We start from the raw sequence: 10,228 nt of genomic DNA, 5'->3' as shown, positions 1-10,228 counted from the left end.
AGTTTAACTTATAAATTGGACACAGTGTGTGATTAAAAAGAAGTAATCAGAAAAATAAGACAATCATAAGAATATACTGTAATAAGGTTTATGAGAATGTGCTTGCTCGCTCTTCTTGTGATGACAATAAAATGCCTATATGATGAGATGAAGTGAGGTGAATAATGTAGGCATTATGATGTAGTGTTTGGCTCCTACTGACCTTCTGACAATATGTCAGAAGAGGATCCTTCTGCTTCTAGTCTCCAGTTGACCATTGGGTCTCGGAATCAGAAAAATAAGAAATGGCAGACAATGGGGGGGACTACTGCATACCTAACACAGGCCTCTAAGAACAAATGCCAGCAACTAAACTCTTCCTTGAATTGAACAGACCAGAAGCTCCAAAGAGTAACATCCCTGGGAGTAGTTCTCATCAGTGCTTTCCAAGCATTAGGACAGTAATGCAGGTAATGCTTCTTATCCACGCAGGATTACTAATAGTGCCTCCCTTCATTCTCAGCAGTGCACTGCCAATAAGATACATGGCCCCCTTGGTCCCTGGTGACTTTGAAAAGAGCTGTTTCAGTAGGGCAGTAGAGGTGAAAACTAGACTAGAGTATGATTCGGAGATGAGAAAACTGAGTCAGCTTGTGTAGACGAGTGTTTTGAGTGTTTTGAGAAGGTTTTGAAAGGAATCACAAGGTGAGGCAGCTGGAGGGTGCTCTGGTGACAAGGAAGGGTTTTTTTTTTTTTTCAGTATGTTTTAGGTGTATGATGATGGAAGCAATCCTCTAGTGGGCACAAGATTGATGATGAAGGAAAGAAAAGAGAAAACCAAAGAATCAAAGTTCTTGGGGAGTGGAGGGGATTCAATGTAGACCAGCAATTGCCATTAGCTACTACTTTATTGCCTGATATAGTAGGTGTCAAAGAACCATGATTTTTAGTTACAAATAATGTACATCTATTTTGACTTTGTTTTAACTGTTCTTTTTGATATTTATCAACACAAGTTGATTATTTAATGCTCAGGAGGATTGTTTCATTAACATACTACAATGGCTAAAAACAAAAAAACAAAAAAAAAAAAACACCATACTACAATGGCTTCTAAGAATCACGTTCACCTAATAAGAGTAACTTAGATCAGCATTTCCAGGAATAAGAGTACTAGAGATGCCAGCACCCCAGGAATTATTAAGAGTACTCAGGGTAGGAGGAAAAAAAAGATGGTGGAAGAGTAGGGGACCCTATTTCAACTGGTCCCCTGAATTGAGCTGGATATCTACAAGATCATTCTGAATACCCATGGAATCAGCCTGAGATGTAAGAAGATATATCTGGATCTCCACAAACAGAAAATCTCTGGCAGTTGTTCTTGAGGTATGAAACAGGGAGCTGTAATTCCACAGGCAGATATTAGAACATAAATGGAAGGGGGAGGGAGCTGCCAAAAGCCCTTGAGACAGAAAGGTGAAATAACACAGGAGCACAATAGCATCACATGCTGGGAACTAGGCACAGACTCAGACCAGTGAGGGCAGGGAAAGAACTTTAGGGTAGCCTCCCAGACTGAAAGCTGGAGCTGCAGGGGCATGCATGTAAACTGGGGGCAGCTGGCAGTTTTAGAGGCACAAAGGCAGAGATGTGCCCAGACCAGGAAGACAGGGCTGGGAGTACTGCTGTGGGGCACACAACCCAGGACACTGCAGTTTTTAACAACACAGCAATGGAGACAGTGTGGCCCAGAGAGTTCAGTGAAGTTCAGACTGTAATCTCTGTTCTGAGACAGAGGTTTGGATATGGTCATTTCTGCTCTCAGAAAAGATGTGGAAACCCACCAGGGAAAGCCACTAGAGAACAAAAGCCTGGAAAAAAACAATTATCACTGAGCCCATTCCCCCCCTCAGGGGGGCAGGGCAACTCTGCCCAGACAGGGTTCCTTGAGTAACAACATGGCAGGCCCCTCCCCCAGAAGACAGGCTAGAAGAACAAGAGGCCAACAACCCTAAGGTCCCTATAAAACAGGTACATCTTGCTTGGGTTGTGGTCAATAATTTGGACTCTGTACATTCGCTCAACCACCCCTCAACAGGACTAAGAGGAGGAACCCCCAACAAAGGAAAGAGACAGAGAATGTGGCTTCTGCCATAGAACTAATGGATATGGATATAACCAAAATGTCAGAAATTGACTTCAGAGTAACAATAACCATGGCAATATCTAGGCTTGAGAAAAATATTAACAACAACATAGAAGTTCTAAGGGCAGAAATGAGATCTAATCAGGCTGAACTTAAAATGCTATGAATGAAACAATGGGATCAGGAGGGAGACAAACCATAAGACTCTTAATCTCATGAAACAAACAAGGTTGCTGAGGGGTGTGAGGGGAGGGAAAGGGAGGCTAGGTTATAGACATTGGGGAGGGTAAGTGCTGTGGTTGTGCTGTGACATGTTAAAGCCTAATGATTCACAGATTTGTACCCCTGGGGCAAATAATACATTATATGTTAATTTTAAAAATGCTATGAATGAAATTCAGTTTAAGCTGAATACGGTGACTGCCAGGGTAAACAAGGAAGAAGAACGAATTAGTGAAATAGAGAATAAGATGATAGAAAATAAAGAAATCAAGGTAGTATGGGGGAAAAAAATTAAAACCCAAGGAGTCAAACTGAGAGAGATTAGTGACAGAATAAAACTTCCAATGTCAGACTAATTTGGATCCCTGATGGGGTGGAGATAGAGAGAGGTCTAGAACATACATTTGAGCAAGTAGTACCTAAGAACTTCCTTAATCTGGGGAAGGAAACAAGCATTCCTATCCAAGAGGCAGAGAGGGCCATTCCCAAGGTCAATGAGAACAGACTGACAATGCAACATATAATATTACAATTTGCAAATCTTAGATCCCAGGAAACAATCTTGAAAGTGGCAAGAGGGAAGAGATTTCTTACATACAAAGGGAGGAACATCAGAATAGCATCAGACCTGTCCACAAAGACGTGGCAAGCCAGAAAGGGCTGACAAGACATATTCAGGGTACTAAACGAGAAGAAAATGCAGCCAAGTATACTTTATCCAGTAAGGCTGTCGTTCACAATGGATGGAGAGACAAGGAGCTTCCAAGACAGGCAGAAACTGAAAGAATATGTGACCACCAAGCTGGCCCTGCAAAAAAATATTAAGGGAGGTTGTATAAAAGGAGAAAGACCCCAAGAGTGATATAAAACAGAAATTTACAGAGACAATCTATAGAAACAAGGACTTCACAGGCAACATGATGACAATAAAATCATATCTTTCAATAATCACTCTCAACATGAATGGCTTAAATGTTCCCATGAAACAACATAGGGTTGTAGATTAGATAAAAAGACAAGATCTATCCATATGCTGTCTATAAGAGACTCGTTTTAAACTTTCTACTTTCAGTCTGGAATTGAAGGGATGAAGAAGCATTTTTCATGCCAACAGACAAGAAAGTTGGGATAGCAATTCTCATATCAGACAAATTAGATTTTAAGCTAAAGACTAGAGTTAGAGATATAGAAAGACAATGTATCACACTTAAAGGGTCTATCAAACAAGAGGATCTAACAATTGTAAATATCTATGCCCCCAACATGGAAGCAGACAACTACATAAGCCAACTGTTAACCAAAATAAAGAGACATATTAATAATAATATGCTAATAGTAGGAGACCTCAACACTCCACTCTCAGCAATAGACAGATCATCTAAGCAGAAAGTCAACAAAGAAACAAGAGCTTTGAATGACACATTGGACCAGATGGACCTCGTAGATATATACAGAACATTCCACCCTGAAACAACAGAATACTCATTCTTCTGCAATGCACATGGAACTTTCTCCAGAATAGACTTCACCCTGGGTCACAAATCAGCTCTCAACCAATACCAAAAGATTGAGATTATTCCTTGCATATACTCAAACCATAATGCTTTGAAACTGGAACCCAATCACAAGAAAAAATTTGGTAGAAATTTAAACACTTGGAAGCTAAAGACCATCCTGCCTAAGAATGTTTGAGTCAACCAGGAAATCAAAGAAGAATGTAAACATATACAAAGGAAAACACATTTGTCCTATGGGATACTGCAAAGGCAGTCCAAAGGGGGAAATACATAGCCATGCAAGCCTCACTCAGAAAAATAGAAAAATCCCAAATACACAAATTAACTTTACACCTTAAAGAACTGTAGAAAGTACAACAAATAAAGCCTAAGTCACATATAAGAAGAGAAATAATTAAGAGGAGAGCAGAGATCAATGAATTAGAAGCCAGAAATACAGTAAAGCAGACCAATGAAACTAGAAGGTGGTTCTTTGAAAGAATTAATAAGATCAATAAACTGCTCAGCAGACTTATCCAAAAGAAAAGGGAAAGGATCTAAATTAATAAAATTATGAATGAAAGGGGAGAGCTCATGACTAACACCAAGGAAATAGAAATGATTATTATAAATTATTATCAACAACTATATGCAAATAAATTAAGCAACTTGGAAGACATGGAGGCCTTCCTGGAAATCTGGTAACTAACAAGACTAAAACAGGAAGAAATTGACATGATTAAACCAATAACCAGTAACGAGATTGAAGCAGTGATCAAAAGCAAAGCCTCCTAAAAAAACAAGAGTCCAGGGCCTGCTGGGGCATTCTACCAAACATTTAAAGAAATAATACCTATTTTTCTGAAGCTGTTTCAAAAAAATAGAAACAGAAGGAAAACTTCCAAACTCATTTCATGAGGTGAGCATTACCTTGATCCCAAAACCAGGCAAAGACCCCCCCCTAAAAAAGGAAAATTACACACCAATATCCCTGATGAATATGGATGCCAAAATTTCTCAACAAGATCCTAGCTAATAGGATCCAACAGTACATTAAAAGGATTATCCATGCGGAGAAAGGGGAACCCTCCTAACTATTGGTGGGAGTGCAAGCTGGGGCAACCACTCTGGAAAACAGCATGGAGTTTCCTCAAAATGTTGAAAATAGAACTACCCTATGACCCAGCAATTGCACTACTGCGTATTTACCCTAAAGATACAAATGTAGTGATCCGAAGGGGCACGTGCACCTGAATGTTTATAGCAGCAATGTCTACAATAGCCAAACTATGGAAAGAACCTATATGTCCATCAACAGAAGAATGGATAAAGAAGATGTGGTATATATACACAATGGAATACTATGCAGCCATCAAAAGAAATGAAATCTTGCCATTTGCGACAATGTGGATGGAACTAGAGGGTATCATGCTTAACGAAATAAGCCAATTGGAGAAAGACAACTATCATATGATCTCCCTGATATGAGGAAATGGAGATGCCACATGGGGGGGTTAAGGGGGTAGGAGAAGAATAAACGAAACAAGATGGGACTGGGAGGGAGACAAACAATAAGTGACTCAATCTCACAAAACAAACTGAGGGTTGCTGGAGAGAGGGGGGTTGGGAAGGGAGGTGTTATGGACATTGGGGAGGGTATGTGCTATGGTGAGTGCTGTGAAGTGTGTAAACCTGGAAATTCACAGACCTGTACCCCTGGGGATAAAAATACATTATATGTTTATAAAAATTTTTTAATAAATAAATTTTTTAAAAGTGGGTAAAATTTAAAAAAAATTTTTTAAAGGATTATCCATTATGACCAGGTGGGATTTATTCCTGGGATATAAGGGTGGTTCAACATTTGCAAATCAATCAGTGTGATAGAACACATAAATAAGAGAAGAGACAAGAATCACATGGTGCTCTCAATTGATGCAGAAAAAGCATTTGACAAAATACAGCATCTTTTCCTGATTAAAACTTGAGTGTAGGGATAAAGGGAACAATCCTCAATTTCATAAAAAACAGCTATGAAAAGACCACAGTCAGTATCATTCTCAATGGGGAAAGCTGAGAGCTTTTCCCTTAAGATTAGAAACATGACAAGGATGCCCACTCTTACCACTATGGTTCAACATAATACGAGAAGTCCCAGCAATAGCAATCAGAAAACAAAAAGAAATAAAAGTCATTCAAATTGGCAAAGAAGACGTCAAACTCTCTTCACAGATGACATGATACTTTATGTGGAAAATCCAAAAGACTCCACCCCCAAACTACTAGAACTCATACAGCAATTCAGTAATGTGGCAGGATAAAAAAATCAACACACAGAAATAAGCCACTTTCCTATACACTAACAATGTAACTGTAGAAAGAGAAATTAGGGAATTGATTCCATTTGTAATAGCACCAAAAACCTTAAGATATCTTGGGATAAACCTAACTAGAGAGGTAGAGGATCTATAATCTGGAAACTAAAGAACACTTACGAAGGAAATTGAAGAAGACACAAAAAGATGGAAAAATATTTCATGCTCATGGATTAGAAGAATAAGTATTGTTAAAATGTCTATGCTGCCCAGAGCAATCTATACATTCAATGTCATCTTGATCAAAATACCAATGGCATTTTTCAAAATGCTGGAACAAACAATCCTAAAATTTGTATGCAACCAGAGAAGACTCCAAATTGCCAAGGAAATGTTGAAAAAGAAAACAAAACAAAACAAAACAAAAACCTGGGGGCATCACATTGCCTGATTTCAAGCTATATTGCTAAGCTGTGATCACTAAGACAGCATGGTACTGGCACAAAAACAGACACATAGACCAATGTAACAGAGTTGAGAGCCCAGATATGGACCCTCAACTCTATGGTCCTCTAATCTTCGACAAAGCAGGAAAAAGATATCCAATGGAAAAGACAGTCTCTTCATTATATGGTGCTGGTAAAATTGGACAGCTATGTACAGAAGAGTGAAACCCGACTATTCTTTGATACCATACAAAAAGATAAACTCTAAATGGATGAAAGATCTCAGTGTGAGACAGGAATCCATCAAAATCCTAGAAGAGAACATAGGCAGTAAACTTGTCAACATTGCCCACAGCAACTTCTTTCAAAACATGACTCCAAAGGCAAGGGAAACAAAGTAAAATGAACTTCTGGGATTTCATCAGGATAAAAACCTTCTGCACAGCAAAGGAAACAGTCAACAAAACAAATAGACAACCCACAGAATGGTAGAACATACTTGCAAATGACACTACAGATAAATGGCTAGTATTCAAGACCTATAAAGAAGTTCTCAAATTCAACACCCAAAGAACAAATAATCAAGTCAAAAATGGGTAGAAGACATGAACACAAACTTCTCTAAAGAAGAAATACAAATGGCTAACAGAAATGAAAAAATGTTCATCATTAGCCACCAGGGAAATTCAAATCAAAGCCACATTAAGGTACCACCTACACCAGTTAGAATCACAATAATTGACAAGAAACAACAAATGTTGGAGAGATTGTGGAGAAAGGGGAACCCTCTTAAACTGTTGGTGGGAATGTAAGTTGGTGCAGCCACTTTAGAAAACAGTATGGAGGTTCTTCAAAAAGTTAAAAATAGAGTTACCCTATGACCCAGAAATTACACTACTGGGTATTTACCACAAAGATACAGATGTAGTAAAAAGGAAAGCCATATGTACCCCCAATGTTCATAGCAGTAATGTCCACAATAACCAAACTGTGGAAGGAGCTGAGATGTCCTTAAGCAGATGAATGGATAAAGAAGATGTGGTTCATATATACAATGGAGTATTACTCAGCCATCAGAAAGGATGAAAACCCAATATTTACATCAACGTGGATGGAACTGGAGATTATGCTAAGTGAAATAAGTCAAACAGAGAAAGACAATTATCACATGGTTTCACTTATTTGTAGAACATAAGGAACATCATGGAGGATATTAGGAGAAGGAAGGGAAAAATGAAGGGGGGAAATCAGAGGGGGAGACGAACCATGAGAGACAATGGACTCTAGGAATCAAACTGAGGTCTTTGGGAAGTGGGGCTAGGTAAGCCCAGTGATGGGTATTGAGGAGGGCATATATTACATGGAGCATTGGGTGTTATACTCAAAAAATGTATCATGGAACACTACATCAAAAACCAGCAATGTACAGTATGGCGACTAACATAATAAAAAATGATTAAAAAATAAAAGAGTGCATAAAAATACAAAAAAAAAAAAAAACACCAGAAACAAAAAAACGAACAACAAAAAAGCATACTCAGAGGAAAAAGAGTTCTATGATCACGTAAATTTGAGAAACTCTAACTGTACTCAGATATTGACAAGGCTCTCCAATATAAACTTCAGTTTAATTTTATTCAACCAAGAATTTCCTCAGAATGAGAAGTGAGAATTTATGCTAAAACATATTCCTTTATAAGTATCCATAAATACTCTTCTGTCAAATTTCTTAGCATTCATGTAGCCTCAAAAATACCCAAACCTTGGAATATTCCAATATCTTGGAATCTAGAAGAGCAAGGTATTATCTTCAAAGTTTACCCACTTACTTAAGAGATCATTATCCCTAATTTATTGTAGAATCGAGGCCTATAAATTCATTTTTTCCTCTCAGAGAGGAAAAATTATTATTTTTCTTTACTGTTCTCCTTCCTATACTTTAAGCTGGTTGCCACTATTGATAAAATAATATAGGCAATGCTAGTGACTCAACTTTTAATAAGTTCTTCATGTAAATATTGTCAAAGGTCTCAGAAAGTCTAAATATATTTCATTCATGTGTTTCTTTTTATCTACATGCATATTTATTCCCTTGTAGAACTCTAGAAGATCAAAAAGCAGTGCCAATTTGTGAAGGAAAAAAATTGCAGTGCTAAAGAAAAAGCCAGAGGCTGTTCTTTCATAGAGCTGGAAATAAAAGTGGAATAAAATTAAATAGAAAATTTCTTCCCATCACATGTTCCCAACAACTTTGGACAACCTTTTGCAACTTGAACATGGGTTTGAATACTTTAAACATGGAAAAAAAATGGTGGGAGGAAAACAGGACAATGGTACTTACTCTGGCATAAGAATAGAATGATTTTATTGTGTAAATATGAAAAGTTTTCTGCCTCATCTTCAAAAATGTTTCAGAGAAACTTAAAACAATTTGTAGCCCATGAAATTCATATAATACACAACTTTCATCCATCATGCAAATAAGGTTTGATTTTTAGTACTGAAGTGAAATTTGTCCCAAATTTTATATTATATGAGAAAATTAGTTGTAAAATACTTCAGCAAAATGAATCCAATCTTAAATGTTACCAGAGCAATCATTGTTTCTAGGTAGCTGATACTGTTACAGAACATTACATGACTTTCAAATCATGGGTCCTTTGTGGAGCTTAAATTTCCCAAGGCAAACATACTGGACATTAAAATAAAACAGGATCAATACCCTTGAGTAAAATTCACCTTTGATAATAAGTATTAGGGCAAAATTAAAATCTCAGAGCCTCTTTATCTAGTTATTTAAACATATTCTGGAGGATTTGCAGCTTCCTTCCATTAATAGCTATGTAAAGTCAAATGTCGTTTAATTAAGAGCCAGGTATAATTATCTATAATGTTTCTGCAATACTTTTGACTGAGGTTGTCCAAGGACATGAAATTGAACAAGTCACATGCCATGTTTATTGTATTGCTTTAGAATATTAACATAATAGTAAGGCAGCCTTATTCCCATAAGACAATGTCAGAGGTCAAAAGACTACATCACAAGTGTTCACAGCAGTCCCAAATGCCATGTTTCACACAGTCCGTGTTCATTCTAATAATCATTCATCATTTTAAGTAAAGATAAGACAGTAGAAGTCTACTGTATTTGTTCACACCAACCAATTAATAAGTAGGAACTGAATACCTACTAACATAACACATGATACAAAAAATAAAAACAATGTCCTTGAAATATAACTGATGACCTCGAACACTAGATAGCATAAGGTCTTGCACACAGTAGGTACTCAAATGGATTGCTCTGAATATCTGAAAAATAGAAAATAATTCGAGATGACACACAATTTCATGCTAAAATATTTAGTCTATACCAATGGTTCTCAAAGCATCAACATCACTTGAGAATGTATAAGAAATGCAAATTCTCAGACTCCACCTCATACTAAATCCAATCTGAAACTCTAGGGGAGGGCCCAGCAACTTCTGTCTTAATAAGGTTTTTAGGTGATGACGGATGCACATAAAGTTTGGGGACCACCAGTATGGTCTGCAGATGCTGCCTGTTTTAGAGAGTCAAAAAGAACCCTGAGGAAGGAGAAACCAGGACATGCTTCATAGGAG

The 10,228-nt window shown here is 37.5% G+C and overlaps 1 long non-coding RNA gene across 1 annotated transcript in view; it reads left to right on the top strand.

The window, feature by feature from the left end:
- Positions 1 to 224: 224 nt before the first annotated feature.
- The window catches only part of LOC116572399, a 30,462-nt gene continuing 20,458 nt past the window's right edge, over positions 225 to 10,228 (top strand). The window contains exon 1 of the long non-coding RNA XR_004278291.1: positions 225 to 449. This is a non-coding gene — a long non-coding RNA (uncharacterized LOC116572399). The remainder of the gene's footprint in view (positions 450 to 10,228) is intronic.

The sequence above is a fragment of the Mustela erminea genome, chromosome 13 (assembly GCF_009829155.1).
Source record: "Mustela erminea isolate mMusErm1 chromosome 13, mMusErm1.Pri, whole genome shotgun sequence".
Classification (NCBI taxonomy): domain Eukaryota; kingdom Metazoa; phylum Chordata; class Mammalia; order Carnivora; family Mustelidae; genus Mustela; species Mustela erminea.
The sequence above is the reverse complement of the archived record's forward strand: the minus strand, read 5'-3'. Positions and strand labels throughout refer to the sequence as shown.